Genomic DNA, 16,342 nt, shown 5'->3' with positions numbered 1-16,342 from the left:
TTTTCACTAGAAACAGGGCTCCAATCTTAATCGGAGTTTAAGGTTTCATAATCTTAAACCCAAATGTGATTTCCATGGTGGGGGAGATGGAGGTAGGAAGTCCTTGACAGACTCTTTAAAAGAAGATGGAGGCTCACTCTGTATATCTTCAAAGAAAGTAGATCAGCAATTTGTGAATGGACACCAAGGGAGATAGATTTTGGTGGTAGGAAGAATCATTTTAACAGTTACTATTGCCAGAGACAGAAGATGGTCATTAGGAAGTAGGAGGGTGTGAGTGACTAAGGTGTGGAGCTAGAGGCCATCCAACCTTATGCTTAGGGCTTTTAACTCATTTTCAGTTTTCAGACAGAGGCACTGATGGATTAATCGCCAAGCTAGCAATCATTCATTTCTTCTAGTCATTCATGCATACAACAAATGCCTCAGGAGGGCCCAGCATCTCAGGCCTTTGCTGTTTTCAGCTGCTCTGAAATTATTCAGACAATTCCCCTCCTCTGGGCTGTGTGCAGGCAGGTAGGCCTGAAGGCCTCAATATTTTGGTATTTCTGTTTCTCATTCTCACTGTTATCCAACAGAAGGACATATGTTGGCTAATAAGAAATTAAGATGACAGACTTTCTCAATTTTCTCCAAGGTTTAGCTGAGACACAAAGCATGGTCATTCCCTGGGGTGTCCCCTAAGTTGCCTTCAAGCTCTGACCTCCTGTGGCCTTTCCCTAAAGCCCCTCGACGCCCCCCACTTGCTTCCACTTCTTTAAACATTGCAGTTTTTATTCAAAATTTAAATCATGTACTTGACGTGTGTGTGTGTGTGTGTGTGTGTGTGTGTGTGTGTGTGTGTGTGTTCCTCAGAAGAGAATTGTGAAACAGCCAGTTCTTTCCCTTCAGAGCTCCTGATACAAGTTCGAGACTCAAGGCATAGGGTGGTCTCCTTTGTCACATTGGGTTGAGGTACCAAGGTTTATATCCACTGAGCATGTGCAGGGAGGCCACCGTTCACTCTCCTCTGCTCTTTGTCTCCTCCTTTTATCCTGAGGTCTTCACTCTCAAACCTTCTAGGAGGCAACCAGGCTGAGCTGAGGCAAAAGAGCAGAAGAGCTGGAGGAGTGCATTTCTGCTGGAAGAAGAGAGGGATTCCCTCATCCAGTGTTTTTTTTTAAAATAGCTCTTGAAGGTCGGAGTGGGTGCTGCTCCACCACACGATGTCAAGGCCATTGCTCCTTTGATACTCTGTGAAGGAACTGACTCCTGCAGCTTTCTGTCTTCCTGGAACTTATGACTGCTTGACCACCTCCACTGCTTTAACCAACTCCAAATATGTGTGTGTGTGTGTGTGTGTGTGTGTGTGTGTGTGTATGTGTGTACCAGAGGTAGATATCAGGCATCTTCCTTGATCTCTCCATCTTATATATTGAGTCAGGGTCTTTAAAGCTTACACCCAGCTTTTGCCCTGATTCCATAAGTCTAGCTACCCAGCTTGTTCTAAGGATCCCTGCTTTTCTTCTCCCGAATGAGAGGATTATAGTCAAATTAGCGCTGCTGCCTTGTGTTTACACGGTGGGTGGGGAGCTGCACTCTGGTTGGTCCCCACACTTGTATAGTAAGAGCCTTACCCATTGGACCATCTCTCTATCCCCACACTAATCATTTTTTGTTTGCTAATTTGTTTTGTGGTTCTGGGGATCCAGGCCAGGGCCTCACAAATGATAGGTAAACATTCTGGCATTGAGATAGACCCAGATTTCTCTGACATATAGGGTGTTTTACTGTTGTTGCTGTTGTTGTGGTGGTTTATCTTGGATAAAGGATTGTGCTGTGGAAGAAACCCAACCAAAGTCTTCTGAAAGGTCTTTGTTTAGGTCTGTAGCAGCTGAGGGTTGACTAACTGAAGTGTTGAAGGTGGTGGAAACAGAAAAGAGTGGTGCACACCTGATTGACTGCCGTCTGGCCAGCAATCCTGCTTTCTACCATTGGCAGATTAACTGATCATGGAGGTGTTGTGAGTGGAAGTGGAACTGGGCTGAGTACTGGAGAAAACCCAGGAAGTAGATGGGGGTTGGGCTGCTCCATGCTGCCAGCCCTGGCTCATTGCAGTTTCCAGTACATACTTAACCACTGTTGCTGTTCCAACCCTTACCCTTGGCTCTCTGCCTTACCCATCACTTCTCCCCAGGGAAGCCTTTTTATTCCCCTTACCCTCTTGAGAACATTGGGTATAAGCTCCAGTGTCTTTTCTGCTTCCTATGGTGGCTAGTATGACACTTCCCCAAACACTGCAGTGTCCTCTGCTTTGGATCTGATGTTAATCCGTGTGGTCCCCGCATCTGTAATAACTCTGAGATGGTTTTCAGAGACTGGTTATTGCTGTTCTTTATCGTGAGTGATAGCTGGTGCTTTGCGGTAACACAGGGCTCTGGCTTGGCCTTGGGAGGGTTCTAACGACACTTGGCCCTACGAGAACCTGGGCGTTGAGATGCTTAGAGGGATTTCCAGTAGTTTTCACATCTGGCTAAGCACACGTGCACTGAAGAGAAGGAAAGTTGTTGCCAATGAATCAGAGCTCTGACCAGCTTGAAGTTGTGATTGTACTACATGTGACTCTGCAGGCTACTCTTGTCAATGCTGACAAAACCCGTAATTCCACAGCGCTACATGCTCTATCAAGGGGGTGTAGGAAACTGACCTTAAATAAAGACAGCATAGATAACTTAGCCTTCATGAAAAGGAGGATAAAAATATGTCCTCCCAAGAGGAGGGATTCTTACCTCAGTCGACAGGTCTTGAACCCACGCTGGAGCTGGGTACCAGTTTTAATTTAACCGTCTCCCTGTATGCCTTTTCTCTGCCCTGTCTGTCAGGTGCCTCATTCCCTTTAATCCCACCTGCATAAGGAGACAGCCTGTTCTACTTCCTACCAGGAGAACCACCCAGTCAAGGCACTTAGGCCTGCACAAGGCAGAACTTGAAAACATCATGTAAGTGGTTCCTTTGTTTTTGTTTTTCCCTCTAAAATTCTTCAGCCAAGTTGACAAGTTAGACTCCAGGCTCATGGCTGGTGGAAGTATTTGTGTCCTGTCTCTTCTGTTATCCTTAATAGACAAAACAGTAAAGCATGCAAATGCTGCCAATATCCCCATGCGGTGAAAATGAACTTCTTAAGCCTGCGTTGTCTAAACTGAGACCTAAATCCATTCAGGTGTTAAGTGGGACAAACACCCTTTCCTGTAACAAGATGCCTCCGCTGTTAGAAGAGCACAAAACTGAACCAAAAACCTTGTTTTCACTTGGACTTGATGTGGCTTGTAAGGACTGAGAAAAGCCTTGTGGTAGTTATTGGCTAGCATAGAATATAGCAGTTCCCAGGGGAAAGGCTGAACATCTACCCAGGATGACAGGGACAGAGCCAGTGGGTGGGTCTCTGCAGGGTCTCTTAGAGGGCCTTGGCAGGCAGAGTGGCTGCTCTTTTGCTGACTTTGCATTTCAGGCTCTATCACCACTTGCTCTTTGCGAAAGAGACTGCAGGAAAACGTGCCTTGCTTAGGAATGACATGCTCACCCAGCCTTGCTGAGGCAGGGATGGCTGCTGAGGGACAGGTGTATCTTAGAAAGTCCTTGCCCAGAGTCTGTGCCCTGGGTCAAGCATCAGTATGGCCACCACCACATGTGAGGGCTATGGCGTGCTGTGTTCCTGGGCAGGACTGCATCCTTGCATCACTGCAAAGAGACTGGAATCTGAGTGATGGCTGATGGATTGATGAAGAAGGCGAACAACCAAGAGCAAAGAGGAGCTGGAGCCGATGGGAGGAATGCAGTGCCCACGAAGAGGTGCTGTTCTAGGCTGAATCTGCCTTGTACTTGCAGAGGCACCCTGGGTACATGGACCCTCACCCTTTGGCTTCAACGTGTGCTGCCTGGGAGCTCTGGGAGACTCTGCATAGGCATGAAAAACCGAGAAGAGACTGCAGCCCTAGTCACGGCTGCTGTGCCTTTCTGTTTTGTTGCTAAAGCAGCAAGATTTACTTTGCATGGAGGATTCAACCATGAAGGGAGTCTGAAAGCCCACATTATAAAGGGTGGCCGGGTACAGTGTTCCCCAGCTCTGATGTTACATGAATCTAGATGGAGGCATGAAAAAAGAATGGGTGCTGGGAAAGGAGCAGCAGGAGAAAAAGAAATTCCTGCAACAAATAAATCCCTGTCCAATCTATCTTCATCTCCGAAACTTTAAAGATTTAAAATCTGCTTTAAAAAAAGAAACACTGCAGTTCTCAGCAAATAGAAGACTACTTTAAATTATTTAGGTTTGTTATATCCACAAATCACGATGCAGAACTTTCTAAATAAAAAGCCAATAACTGTCTTAGCAAGAAACGTCCTTCCAGGGGCCATGGATAAGATATTAACCTGAACTGGGAGAAAAATAACACCAGTGATTTCCAGATTACAGCCATTTTACGAAACAAATAAATGAATTTGGCTACAGCCTGCTTATTTTCTCAGCAACTTTTGGAGACCAAATCACTGAGGGCCCTAAGTGTATAAAGTAACGTTTTTGGGATATTTCACAAAAATTTGTACCTTTCTCAAGCCTTTTTTTTTTTTTTTTTAAATAGTGCTTAGAAGGGAGGGGAGAAGGAGAGAGCGCAAGAGCACTGTGGGCTCAGGGTTCTAGGCTCAGAATGCTTAGCAGAGCAGTTCCAGAGTCTGTCATCCTGCTGCCTCCAGTGTGCCTGCTAGCCCTCGTCCTCCTGTGGCAGACAGACAAAGCTTCTGGGAAATGAGTGGCACAGAGCAAACCTCAATAACCGTGAGCTAATAAAAACATTCTGCTTTTGTTTTTACCCATTAGTCACAGGCTACCCTCTGAGGTAGTGAATACACGGGACAGCAGCTAGTCAAGGGTAGCCACAGGGTCCTCTCTTAGAGATGATGGAGGCATGCTGGCTGGAGGGGTGAGATGCTTGGGACACGTCCCTTCTTCCTCTGTCTGGGATGACACTTAATGGCAAGATTAAATTCAGGGTGTTCTCGCAAATTGGAAAGGCCATTCCAATGAAGTGACACGGATAAAAATCAGACAAGGAGAGAAGGGTATGAGAGCTGGATGTAGCATGGCAGTTAGAATCCAGTTGTAATCTTAGTTGGGTACCATCCCAAAGCATCTGTTCATTGTGTTTGAGCTTTTAACTCTTCCACAAAGCATTGAGAAACTGTTTACTGTGTAGGATGCTGGTGAGGATTCAAGTCCAGGAGCATTTTTTAGATTCCTGCTGTGTTGTATGGAGCCATACTACAGTCTTCCTGTCTGTACAGAGTTAATCTAAAGGAGAGAGACATACACACATGGATCACAGTGACCTAGTAAGGAAAATGCTGCAGAAGGGCAAGTAGAAGGGGTTAGAAGGATAGTAAAGAGGCCTCCATCTATCCGGGGGCTAGGAGGTAAGTCACAGATGACTTCTCCCATGATAGAAAGATGATGTGAGGATCATGTTCTGTATTTGCAGGACAGAGTCAAAGGTAAATGCAAGACCAAGAACACAGGGACCTTTGTGTATCATGCATGCTAAGAACCTGAGTTTTGTTCCTGGTCATGCGAAGCCAAGGATGGGTTTGATGCAGTGGCGGGTTCTGTTGACATTTTGGAAAGCATCATTTGCAGAGTTGACCCCAGGCAATGTGCATTTGAGCATTTTGAGCTGAAATATCTTTTTTTTCTAGACTGTTACCCACATTTCTTAGGATACTACATGTGAAGAAATTCTCTCTGTGTATGTCTTTGTGTGTGTGAGAGTGGGTACATACGTGTCAAAGTGCGTGTGTACAGGTCACTGCCAGGCTAGTCGGCCCATGCGCTTGCAGGGATTTTTCTGTCTCTGCCTCCTTCTAGACATGAGCTGCCATGCCTGGTTATGCATGGATTCCGGGGATTTGAATTGTGACAAGAACTTTACCCACTGAGCCATATCCCCAGCCCCTCACATGAAGACATTCTTGATAAGGCTGACTTGATGTCATAGAAAGAACTCTGGATTGGGAGCTTCGAGACATGGTCTACTCCCCACTCTGCCTACACACTGGGTGGTCCTGGGAAATTCACTTAATATCCTGCTATTTGATTTCATGAACTCTAAACGGATGAAGGCTATCTGCTCCATCTGACCACAGAGCTCTGTGTCAGCATCAGGTAGGTGTTCCTGTGGTGTTTTCGAAGCTCCTTAGAGGATGCTGGGACCCTGAGGTCATGGGACAGGGAAGGACTGTGCAGTCCAGGCAGGATCATGAGAACAGTTTGGCAAGGAGGTAAGCACATCTCTTCGTCTTTCTCATTCTCTGCCTCCCAGGCATGTGTGTCTCCAGCCAGCCCAACAGAGTGTCTGAAGCTGGAAACAGCTCTGCTGATTTATAGGCGGGAGGCACATTTGCTTTAATATCGCAACACAGAAAGTCAGTTCTCTTAAATAATCGGCTTGCAGATTTACGGCTGGGCTGCGTGCTCGGCTCGGTGCTGTCTCTGACCACGGATGGTTCTTCACTCTGGAATGGCTGAAGTCAGCAACTTCGCTGACACCGGGAAATAGATCCCAGGGCAGTAGCCAGCCCACTGGGTCAGCCCTTTTCTGCTGGCTTTCCTCCCTCCCACCACTTAGTTACATACTGTCAAGCCTCTGGGGACTTTCTCAGAAAGCTGGGGGGCTGCCTGGTTCCTGGGAAGCCAGAAAGGCCTGCAGAGAGAAAGGCTAGGGTTCATAGGTCACTAACTGGGAGACTCCAGGGAGCTGCAACGTTCCCTTTGCCTGTGTCGATTACTGTTATGGTTCGGGGGCTGCAAATCAGGAGGGGGGGGGACTATTTGCCTCCTGGTTCCTAATGAAAAAACAAGAATGCATTTGTTCTGCAAATATTTAGATGATACTTACTATAATTCAGTAAATGCTCTGAGTGATTTACCATGGTTCAGTGTGTTATTTTTCTTAATAGCTCTCTCATATGAGACTATTACTGTCTCTGTGTTACGGAAGAAGGGGGGCAGGTAAAAGCAACTTCTTGAAGGTCACAATGCCATTGAGAAGTGGAGAACTCGAACCCGTGCCCCACTGTAAAAACCACAGCAGTTCAGAGCAATGTGATTGCTGACTCCTTATTGTACATTCTGTTAGTCTTGCTTCGTTGTCACCACAGCCCCGTAAGACGAGTGCTGTTATGATCACCCCCACGGCAGAGAGGAGAACAACCAAAGCAAGTGGGTGACACGTGGCACAGGTGGGACCGAAGTTCCACCGATCTGACACGAGCGTGCGCTGCACTGTCAGTGTGCCGGGATCCCTCGGATGTTTTGGGAGGTGGGGCGGGAAAAGAGGGAGAAAGTTGACGTGAGAACTGCATCTTGCCTATTTCATTTGCTATGGTTCAGTTAGGCTATCCAGGGGCCTCATTCCGGAAACCGTAGGGTGTAATGGATGGCTCAGTTTCTTGGTCATTCTTTCTTTTTAATGGGGCCAGTTGGTCTCCTCTCCAGCCCCTGTGCTTTCTCCCAGCTCAATGGCTCCATCAGCTCAGTTAGGACTCTAGCAGGAGCCCACCCTGGAGTCTACCATCTGCTCTTCTCGTCTTTGTTTCTTATGCCTGACCCCCACCTCCCTGGACTCAAGTGCACATTTAGATGACTTTCCCATGGTTCATTTCCCATGAGGTTGGTTCTTCTGGCTTTACCTCTCCAGGATGTGGAGCCTGCATGGGTGGATGGGACACCTGTTGTCATCCCTTCAGCCACTTGTTCATTATGCATGGGTTTGAGAGGAGCCTGACACAGCTGAGGTTCCACAGAAGCACAAGAACTGGTCCCTGTCACAAAGAACTCACTGTCTGGTGGGTAGAGACTGCACGTGGGGACAGTTCTAGAACAAGTCAAGTGGTTCGGTAATTAAATATGCAGAACCAGAGCAACCAAGGGTAGAAATTCCTCCGTCAGAAGAGTGTGTGCATGCATGTGTGTATGTGTGTGTGTGTGTGTGTGTGTGTGTGTGTGTGTTCTGCATGTGGCTATATAGGGGATAAGAGAGGCTTTGAGAAATGGAAAAAGCTCGACCTTGATTCAAGCCAATTTTTGAATGCCAGGAGGGTGGGTGAAAAGGGATTAGTGCTTTGTTCAGAAGGAACAGCAATTTGAAGGTGCTCAAGTCCAGGACTGCACGGTCAATTTGGGTAGCTCTTAGAAAGCCATTATGGCTAGAGTCAGGGACCTCAAAGGAGACATAGGAGGGTGCAGTTGCCAGAATTTGAGGACTCCTGAGATGAGGCAGACTTTCTGCACAGAGCTAAGGAATTAGATGGACTTTTTTTGTTAGTTTGTTTTTGCAGCTTGAAAGGTATGAATAGACCACCATAAACAGCGGTACATGAAAATCATCCTTGGATACTGTGTGCTTAGGCTGCCCCTGATTCTCTGAGAAGTGCAATTTGTGTTCACTCTCCTTACAAGTATCCTATTTGTACAAGTTCCATATCTACTCCAGATAAACTGTCCCACGCACTAGACTGGACATCCTTGAGGTAGGTAACACAGCCTGCACTTTTGCAGCTCTTCCCACATTCTGGCTGCTGTGCTGGCCTCTGCCTCTGTGGTCCACACCAGCACTGAGACTCTCCAATGCATAGCAAGGAACCCAGTAAAGCTGCTGCAGAGAGAGTGGGGAGGAGAATTAAGATAGGTGGTAAGGAAGGAGACAAGGAACATAGTAATTAGATAGTTATTGTTTGTGTGTGTGTATGTGTGTCCACATGCATGTGCAGAAGTGACATGGCTCCAGTGTGGAGGTCAGAGGACAATCTGCGGGAGTTGGTTTTCCCTTTCCACTATGTGGATCGGAAAGACTGAGCTTACACTGTCAAGCTTGGCAACAAGTGCGTTTACCTGCCAAACTCATGCTTTTATTGAACTGGGGAATCTTAGACATGCCATGATTTGATTGACACTTAAATACATGGTGTTGCTGGGCGGTAGTGGCACACGCTTTAATCCCAGCACTCGGGAGGCAGAGCCAGGCGGATCTCTGTGAGTTCGAGGCCAGCCTGGTCTCCAAAGCAAGTTCCAGGAAAGGCGCAAAGCTACACAGAGAAACCCTGTCTCAAAAAAACAAAACAAACAAACAAACAAAAAATACATGGTGTCCTATTCTGTGGCTGTTACAGAATGCTTGAGTGAGTAATGTTATGAAGACACATTTATTTATCTGTTAGTTCTGAAAGTGGTTAAGTCCAGGAGCAAGGTCATAGCTCTGACAAAGACCTTCAAACTGTGTCAGCCCATGGGAATATAGAGAGGCCAGGAGTAAGAGCATGAAGAGACCACACTGGAATTTATTAGAACTCACCCCCATGATCACAGCCTTACTCCCTTGATAACTACATCAATCCACTTGGGCACTACCTCCCAGCTGTTGCACTGGGTTGGTGTTACCAGCAAAGGATTGCTAGGGGACACATTCAAATCCTAGAAATATTATTGACAAACTAGGAGACTACTGAGGAGGCTTTTGCCTAATCCAGATGCGAGATGATGGCAGCTGGGATGGAAAGAAGCAGAGGAGACAGCTGGATTCAGCTTATCTTACATATTGCAGCATGTCATGCTGAGCTAGATATAGACTGTATAGAAGAGAGATTCAAGGTGGCTCTCAGGCCCACGGCCTGTACATTTATCATAGAGGGGCTGTTGAGAAAAAGCCTGGAGTTTAAGCCCTTCTCCCCATGTGTCATTATAGATTATTGCATAAATGAAGTAAAGTCAGGGGTCTGGTATAGAAATCTAGGAGATTGCTAGAAGATGCTCTGGAGTATCAATAGACTTACAATCCAAGACTTGGGATTTCATTACTGAAACATTATTTCCTGGAAGATATGAGTATCTTAGTCACTTTGGTCTCTTCTATATCTCAGTGTTTCCAGGCACCTGGGTACTCCATCTGCAGCTCCATTATATCTTCCAGAAGGTACTCTCTTCTTTGGCCTATTGCTAAGTGACAGGATTTACTGCAGCCTCTCATGTCAGGCCTAAATCAGGCTCTGTGAAGCTGACATGCTGCTAAGCAGAAACTCTGGCACAAGCTCTTTGTAATGAAAGGGTCTTTCCACATTTAATAACGGCTAGGTTATCCCCAAGTGATTTCCAGGGGAGTGGACCAAAAATTGCCCATCAGTCCAAATGAAGTATGCCACATTTTCCTCTGTTTTCCAGTTGCTTTTTAATTTCCACACCACCTGCTCCTAGCTTCACCAGGGCAGACTCTGCCAGCTTTAACATCCGGGATCTTGTCTTTTCTGTGATGTATAACTCATCGTGTTGTGGGCCCATCCTTGCTCAGTGGCTAAAAGAAATATTTGCCAGTGTAGCAGACTCTCTGGCCTGAAAGATATACACTGTGCTGCCTTTCTTATAGACAGATGAGACTTTGGACTTGTTGGCAAAACATACCACACCATCCTTGTGGGTGTGTGTATGCTTGGCATCATGGTATAGGTCCCAACCAAGCCTAGGAGATGGAAAGAGCAGAGGTTTTGACATCTAGTCTTACTATTATACTTGCTAAACTTGAGACCTCAAGTAAATTAGGTTGCTTGTATGCCTTTGAGTTCCCTAGTAGTAGAATGGGTCAGTATCTACGTTCAGTGACTGTCACAGGAGTCAGAGGACATAAGAAGAGTATGAACTCTTACTTGATGTGTGGTGGTCTCAGAATGTATGCTAATTCCTATCAATGCCTCAGGTTTGTGACCCCGTGAGTTTCACCATCTGTGACAGGAGGGTAGGCTGAACACCAGTAGAGGTCAAGTGTTTTGCTGCCAGGGAACTTACTTGAACTTCCACTCCTGCTTCTGATTGCCTATGTGATCTTGAGAAAGTGCATCATCTCATCATTCTTTGCTCTCATTTGGAAAGCAGAGATGACAGTCCCATTGGCTTTTAAAAATTGTCATGTGGGCTAGCTAACTAGTTCATTCCTGGAGAGCACTTAGAACTGTGCAGGGCACAGAGTAGGCACATTGCAGCTGCCGGGAACCACTGTTGTCCAAGGTCCATTCCGCTAAGGAGATGATTATCAATAGTTTGTAGCTACTAAGCTCTGTTACAACTTTGCAAAGTCCATTCGCATAGTTGATTTCATTTGAGTCTCACAATCCCGAGATTATAGGTGATTTTATACTCGAGAAACTGAGATACAAAGAGGGAGGGAAATGGTGAGGATTGCACACAAAGTAAAGCTCATATCAGGTCAGAACCCATATTCTTGAACCTTAATGAACAAAACTGACTCCTATCACCACCTGGGTGGAGGATATTGGCCAAGTCCTTGAAGCAGTGAGGAGCCTGGTGAAGCCCTGATATCATCCTCCCATGGAATGACGGAACCATTGTGCACTTTGAACATCTTTCCTGTGTGTTACATACCCCCAAATCCTTCCAGGTATAATTAGGTTCTACCACCTTGATTTCATAGACGAGGAAGCTGAGCTCCAAGGAGTGATAGTCATAAGCCCAAGGTTAAGCAGCTGATGAGTAACAGCTCTAGGGCTTGAACGACACATTTCCCAGCATACTTTGCTCCTTTCCTTGGTGCCCCAGCCCAGTGCTTTGGTGGTCACACCAGCCCCTCCCCTGACTCTATGCTCTTTTTAGGAGGACATCGGACCGAAGACCTTGGGTCCAGCTGCAGCTCTTTCCTCATCTTAGCTATACAACTCTTATCATCCTGAGCCTTCATTCTTCCATCTTCTGAGTAGGGATTGCACTCACCACATCTGAGCTCGTTAGGAAGAGGGCTGAATGTGACAATCATAGGGAAAAATTGCATACAGGGTCATGAAGAACATGCCAACTTATTAACATTTTAGATACAATAATCCCCATAGCATGAAAGTTCTTTTGAAGTTCGTAATTCGGTAGTTTTTAGTATCCACACTGCTGTGCAATCTATGCAATTCCAGAATATTTTCCTCAGATCTCAAAATGTCATATAACTGTTGCAGTCACTTTTAGACTTTCTCCATTACAAATTTATTATCTAGCTCTGCAGATGTATTCTAGGCACTTCATGTAAGTGAATGGATTCTATCATTCGCTACACTGTCTTAAAGGTTTATCTACCTTGTTAAAGTCTAAATACTTTATTGTTTTAAAGACTGAATAATATTCTACTGTATCACTGTACCACCTGTTTTTTCTCTACTCATATGTTCAGGGATGTTAGGGTTGTTTCTCATTTTTGATTGCCATGAATAATATTTCAATGAACATTTGTGCATACACTTTTATATGAATATTGCTTAAAGTCCTCTCAGAGATGTAGTTGGTTTTTTTCCTCCCTTTTTGGGGGCCCACCACCCAGCTCCCATATAAATTCATGGAGACTTATTCTTACTTATGAATGCAAGGTCTTAGCTTGGCTTGTTTTTAGCCAGCTTTTCTTAGCTTAAATTATCCCATCTACCTTTTGTCTCTGGACTTTTACCTTTCTCTATTCTATGTACCTCTCTTTCCTTCTTACTCTGTGGCAGGCTGTGTAGCTGAGTGGCTGGCCCCTGGCATCTTCTCCTTTTCTTGGTCTTCCCTCTTCTTCTATTTAGTTGCTCTGCCTGGCATCCCTGCCTATCTCTCTCCTGCCTAGCTATTGGTGGTCCAGCTCTTCATTAGACTAATCAGGTGTTCTAAGCAGGCAATGTAACACAGCTTTACAGAGTTAAACAAATAGAATGCAACACATCTTTACATCATTAAACAAATATTCCACAGCACAAATGGATGTAACACATCTTCAACTAATATTCCACAACAGAAGAAGTTAAGGACACACTGTGATTTGAATTTCCTTTCCAAAAGTTCCCATGTGAAACCTGAGCCCCATGGCGATTGATGAGGATGTAGAACTTTGAGAAGGAAGGAGGGGGTCAGAGTCCTCAGGAGTGGGATTAGAAGAAGCTTTTCATCATTTCCTTGATATGAATATACAAGGAAAAGACATCTCTGAACTAGCAAGTGGATTTTACCTGACACTTGATCTGCCAATCACCTTGGCTTTGGCTTTCTCAGCCTCCAAGACCAGTGATAAAGAAACTTCAGTTGTGCATAAATAATCTGGACTATGGGATTTGTCACGGGAGCCCCAGGGGTGTAGACAGTAAGGGATCCTCATTTCTGACTCTTCTTCCCAAATAATGTCTTAGAGACTTCAGAGAAGGCAAGGCACATGGGAGTCTCACCTTGTGCTCTCCCAAATACCATGGTTCTTCAGCTGCCTCCCTGAGGAAATGTTCTACCATCCTCCTAGTCCCAACCTACCCTAGTCCAATTCTTTTCCTTCTCCATCTTCCCATCTCAAGTCACACCCCAATTTTGTGTCCTCTATCTCATTAACTCTGCATCTGTCCCCATCCCTCTCACCCCAGTCCCAGGTCCCTTGTGTACCATCTCTCCCCCGACATTGCTGCTGTGTGCCTTCTCCACTCTGCCCTTGTGCATCTGATGCTTAAGCAGCCGGATGATACTTGAAACACAAATCTGATCAGCGTTTCCTCCTCCACCCCACCTTGTGCAGAAACAAGCAATGGGTCTTTACTGAATTGAATAAAATCCAAACTTCAGTTAGGACCAGCTCTTTGCCATTGTGCTCCCGTCTACACCTCCCACCTCTCTTCCTTCAGTTCTTCCTTTTGCTCACCACCTCATGTCCCTGGATTCTATTTCAGTGTGGTGAGGTCTCTTTGCTTCTGCTGTTGTGAACCTCTCAGAATCCGGTGTGGTTCATTTCCTCTCTACATTTGGGCCTCTTTGGGAATGTTACATTCTGAGTGTGGCCTACCCTGAACTTGCCTAGCCCTTCCCCTGTCACACGCTGTCTCTTTATCTCATGTGGCTTACATTTGTAGCAGTTATCACCATTGTATTGCTTATTTGATGGTCTGTGACTCTCTCTGCATTAGAAAATCAACTCTGTGAATTTTATTCGTAGTTCTAATCCCCAGAGCAGCATGCTATGCCATGGGTTCTAAGTACATTTCCTTCAAGTGAAACATGAAACACACGTGGCTCCAGTCTTGTCCTCCTGCCCATTTTCATTTTTCAGAACCTGAGTTGTCCTGCTAAACTCATTTAGCAGTGAGGAACTAAGTCATCGTTAGTCCTCATCTTGAATGTGAACTCTGCATGTGCCTTTCCTGGAAACTGTGTCCAATGCACATCATTTTCAGGGACTGTCTTCTCTGTCTCAGCATCCTTTCCATTTCTTTCTTCATAGAACTTGTGTTTACTTGTTGTTTATTTCTCTCTAACTTCTGCTACTTTTGCAAAAGTATTTTGTGTCAAGAGCTTTGGGAGGCCCAGAGAGAAAGCTTCGTCATTCTACTCAAATAGATGTCAGTGTGCTTAGGAAGTGGAGGAAGCAAGATGGGTCCAGCTTGGCTGCTGAGAACTAGAAGAGCACCAGGCAGGGGCATTTGTTAGGGTTTGTGGGTGCTAGGATAAATTCACTTCCAAATGAGAGAAGGTATAGATAAGGTTCTGCCAGGGACACACTATGCGATATCTCCTTGTCTATATTGTACTGAGACAAGGATGAAAGAAACCTGTGTTTGGAACATCACTGTGACTATGTGAGTGCTGTGACTATGTAAAATTTGCATTAACTTACAATGCTTAGTGTTAAAAGCAAAAAGGCTTGCTGTTTTCCACCCAAGATCACTTGATCCCATCAGGTTAGTAACGTTAACAGCTCTGTATAGATTGGCATTAGAGTCTTGTGGGTATAGGCCAGGGTGGCTCTGAGAGCACAGTGGTGCCAACATTTATTTTATTACCACCCACACACTGTTGCCCTGTAATTTATTCTACTGCCTGAACAGTTGGACCAGATATGTCCCTTGGCAGAGCCAAATGTCCATGTCTTTCTATAAACACCTACCAAACTGGGTAGAGCCAGTAGATAGCAAAACCGAGACCAGATATGGTGCCTTGCAGAGAAAGTATATGGTTGGGTACACAAGACTTTCCCAAAGGATGGAAAAAGTCAGATAGTTCAGCATGGTAATACATGTGTCAGTGACTCTGGTCAGCTCTGAGTTTTCCTTTGGCAAAAGCCTGGATTCTCTTGTTATCAGAACTAGCTCACAGCAAAGAGAGCTGACCAGAATCTGTGTTCTCACAGAGCTGATGTTCCAGGTGGTGGTGGTAATGATGGGGGGCAGTGGCAGAAAGAGAATGGATCTAGCCAGTAAGGAAGATGGTCAGGGTACAGTGTTCAATGGAGCATTCAGGGAAGATGAAGCCTGAACAAGGCGCAGGAGTGGAGCCAGTCCTACTGAGGGAAGGGCATTCTAGGTTGTAGAACAAATATGTCCAGTGGAGGTGAGGGACAACAGGGGCTTGGGACTAGAGAACTCTGGGAAATTAGCCCAGGGGACAGGAAACGTGTGCTAGAATTTACAGCATTTGGCAGGATATTCTAAGACTTGGTTTTGACCCATGGTCTGTGGGGAACCACTGGGGTATTTTTCTCAAAAGAGTCACGCGACATGCTTAAAGGATCAGTTCAGTGGCTGGACATAGTCTGCCTAGTGGAAGAGGAGCTCTTGGGAGGAAAGACCATCATCCTAGTCACCCAGGTGGTACATGCTGCTGGGCTGTTTCCAGATGAGAGCAATGGAGGAGCAGGCAAGAGGCACACAGTTTTAGCATAAGTGGAAGGCCTAGCCGGCACGATTTGTTCAATGTGATCACTGCCTAATGAAACAACGTTCACTCCCTTAACCAGAGTGTCTCTTTTTATGACTTAACATTACATTTATTTATTATGTATGTGTGGGGGAGCAGTGGCCATGAATGTCTGGTGTGTATGACAGTCAGAGGACAGCAAGCTCAGATGAGGGGAGAGGGTCTGCTTTCAATTAGATTTACCCCAAAGAGTGTGGGAGTGGGTTCTCTCCTTGTACCATGTCGTTTCTAGAGATGGAACCCAGGCTGTCAGGCTCAGGGGTAAGCATCTTTACTGGCTGAGCCATCTCCTTGGCCTACTTGTTATGACTTTTATAACAGTTTAGTGGCTTACCTCCCAGAGCCCTCACTTGTTTTTGACGAAGGACTGGCAGCCCTAAGCACAACATTAAGAACCCCGCTGGGTCACCAGAACCATACAGTGGAGTAATGGGTTTAGGTGGGGTACACTGTACCCCAATCCTCCATCCGATTTTCAGTTTTTTCTCTACTTAGCTTGGGATCTGAGCTCTCACTGAATGATTACTGTCTGAAATGACATCACTCATATCCATCTAAAATGCCACTCAACAAGGA

General features: G+C 45.6%; 1 protein-coding gene and 1 long non-coding RNA gene across 5 annotated transcripts in view; one reads left to right on the top strand and one right to left on the bottom strand.

The window, feature by feature from the left end:
- LOC114693755 overlaps window positions 1-4,191 on the top strand; it is a 71,450-nt gene extending 67,259 nt beyond the window's left edge. For both annotated transcript variants that reach the window (XR_003734598.2, XR_003734597.2), the window contains exon 3: window positions 2,862-4,191. This is a non-coding gene — a long non-coding RNA (uncharacterized LOC114693755). The remainder of the gene's footprint in view (window positions 1-2,861) is intronic.
- Nfia (nuclear factor I A) overlaps window positions 1-16,342 on the bottom strand; it is a 542,815-nt gene that overhangs the window by 406,207 nt on the left and 120,266 nt on the right. The window lies entirely within an intron of this gene.

The sequence above is a fragment of the Peromyscus leucopus genome, chromosome 2 (genome assembly GCF_004664715.2).
Source record: "Peromyscus leucopus breed LL Stock chromosome 2, UCI_PerLeu_2.1, whole genome shotgun sequence".
In the NCBI taxonomy this organism is placed as follows: domain Eukaryota; kingdom Metazoa; phylum Chordata; class Mammalia; order Rodentia; family Cricetidae; genus Peromyscus; species Peromyscus leucopus.
The sequence above is the reverse complement of the archived record's forward strand: the minus strand, read 5'-3'. Positions and strand labels throughout refer to the sequence as shown.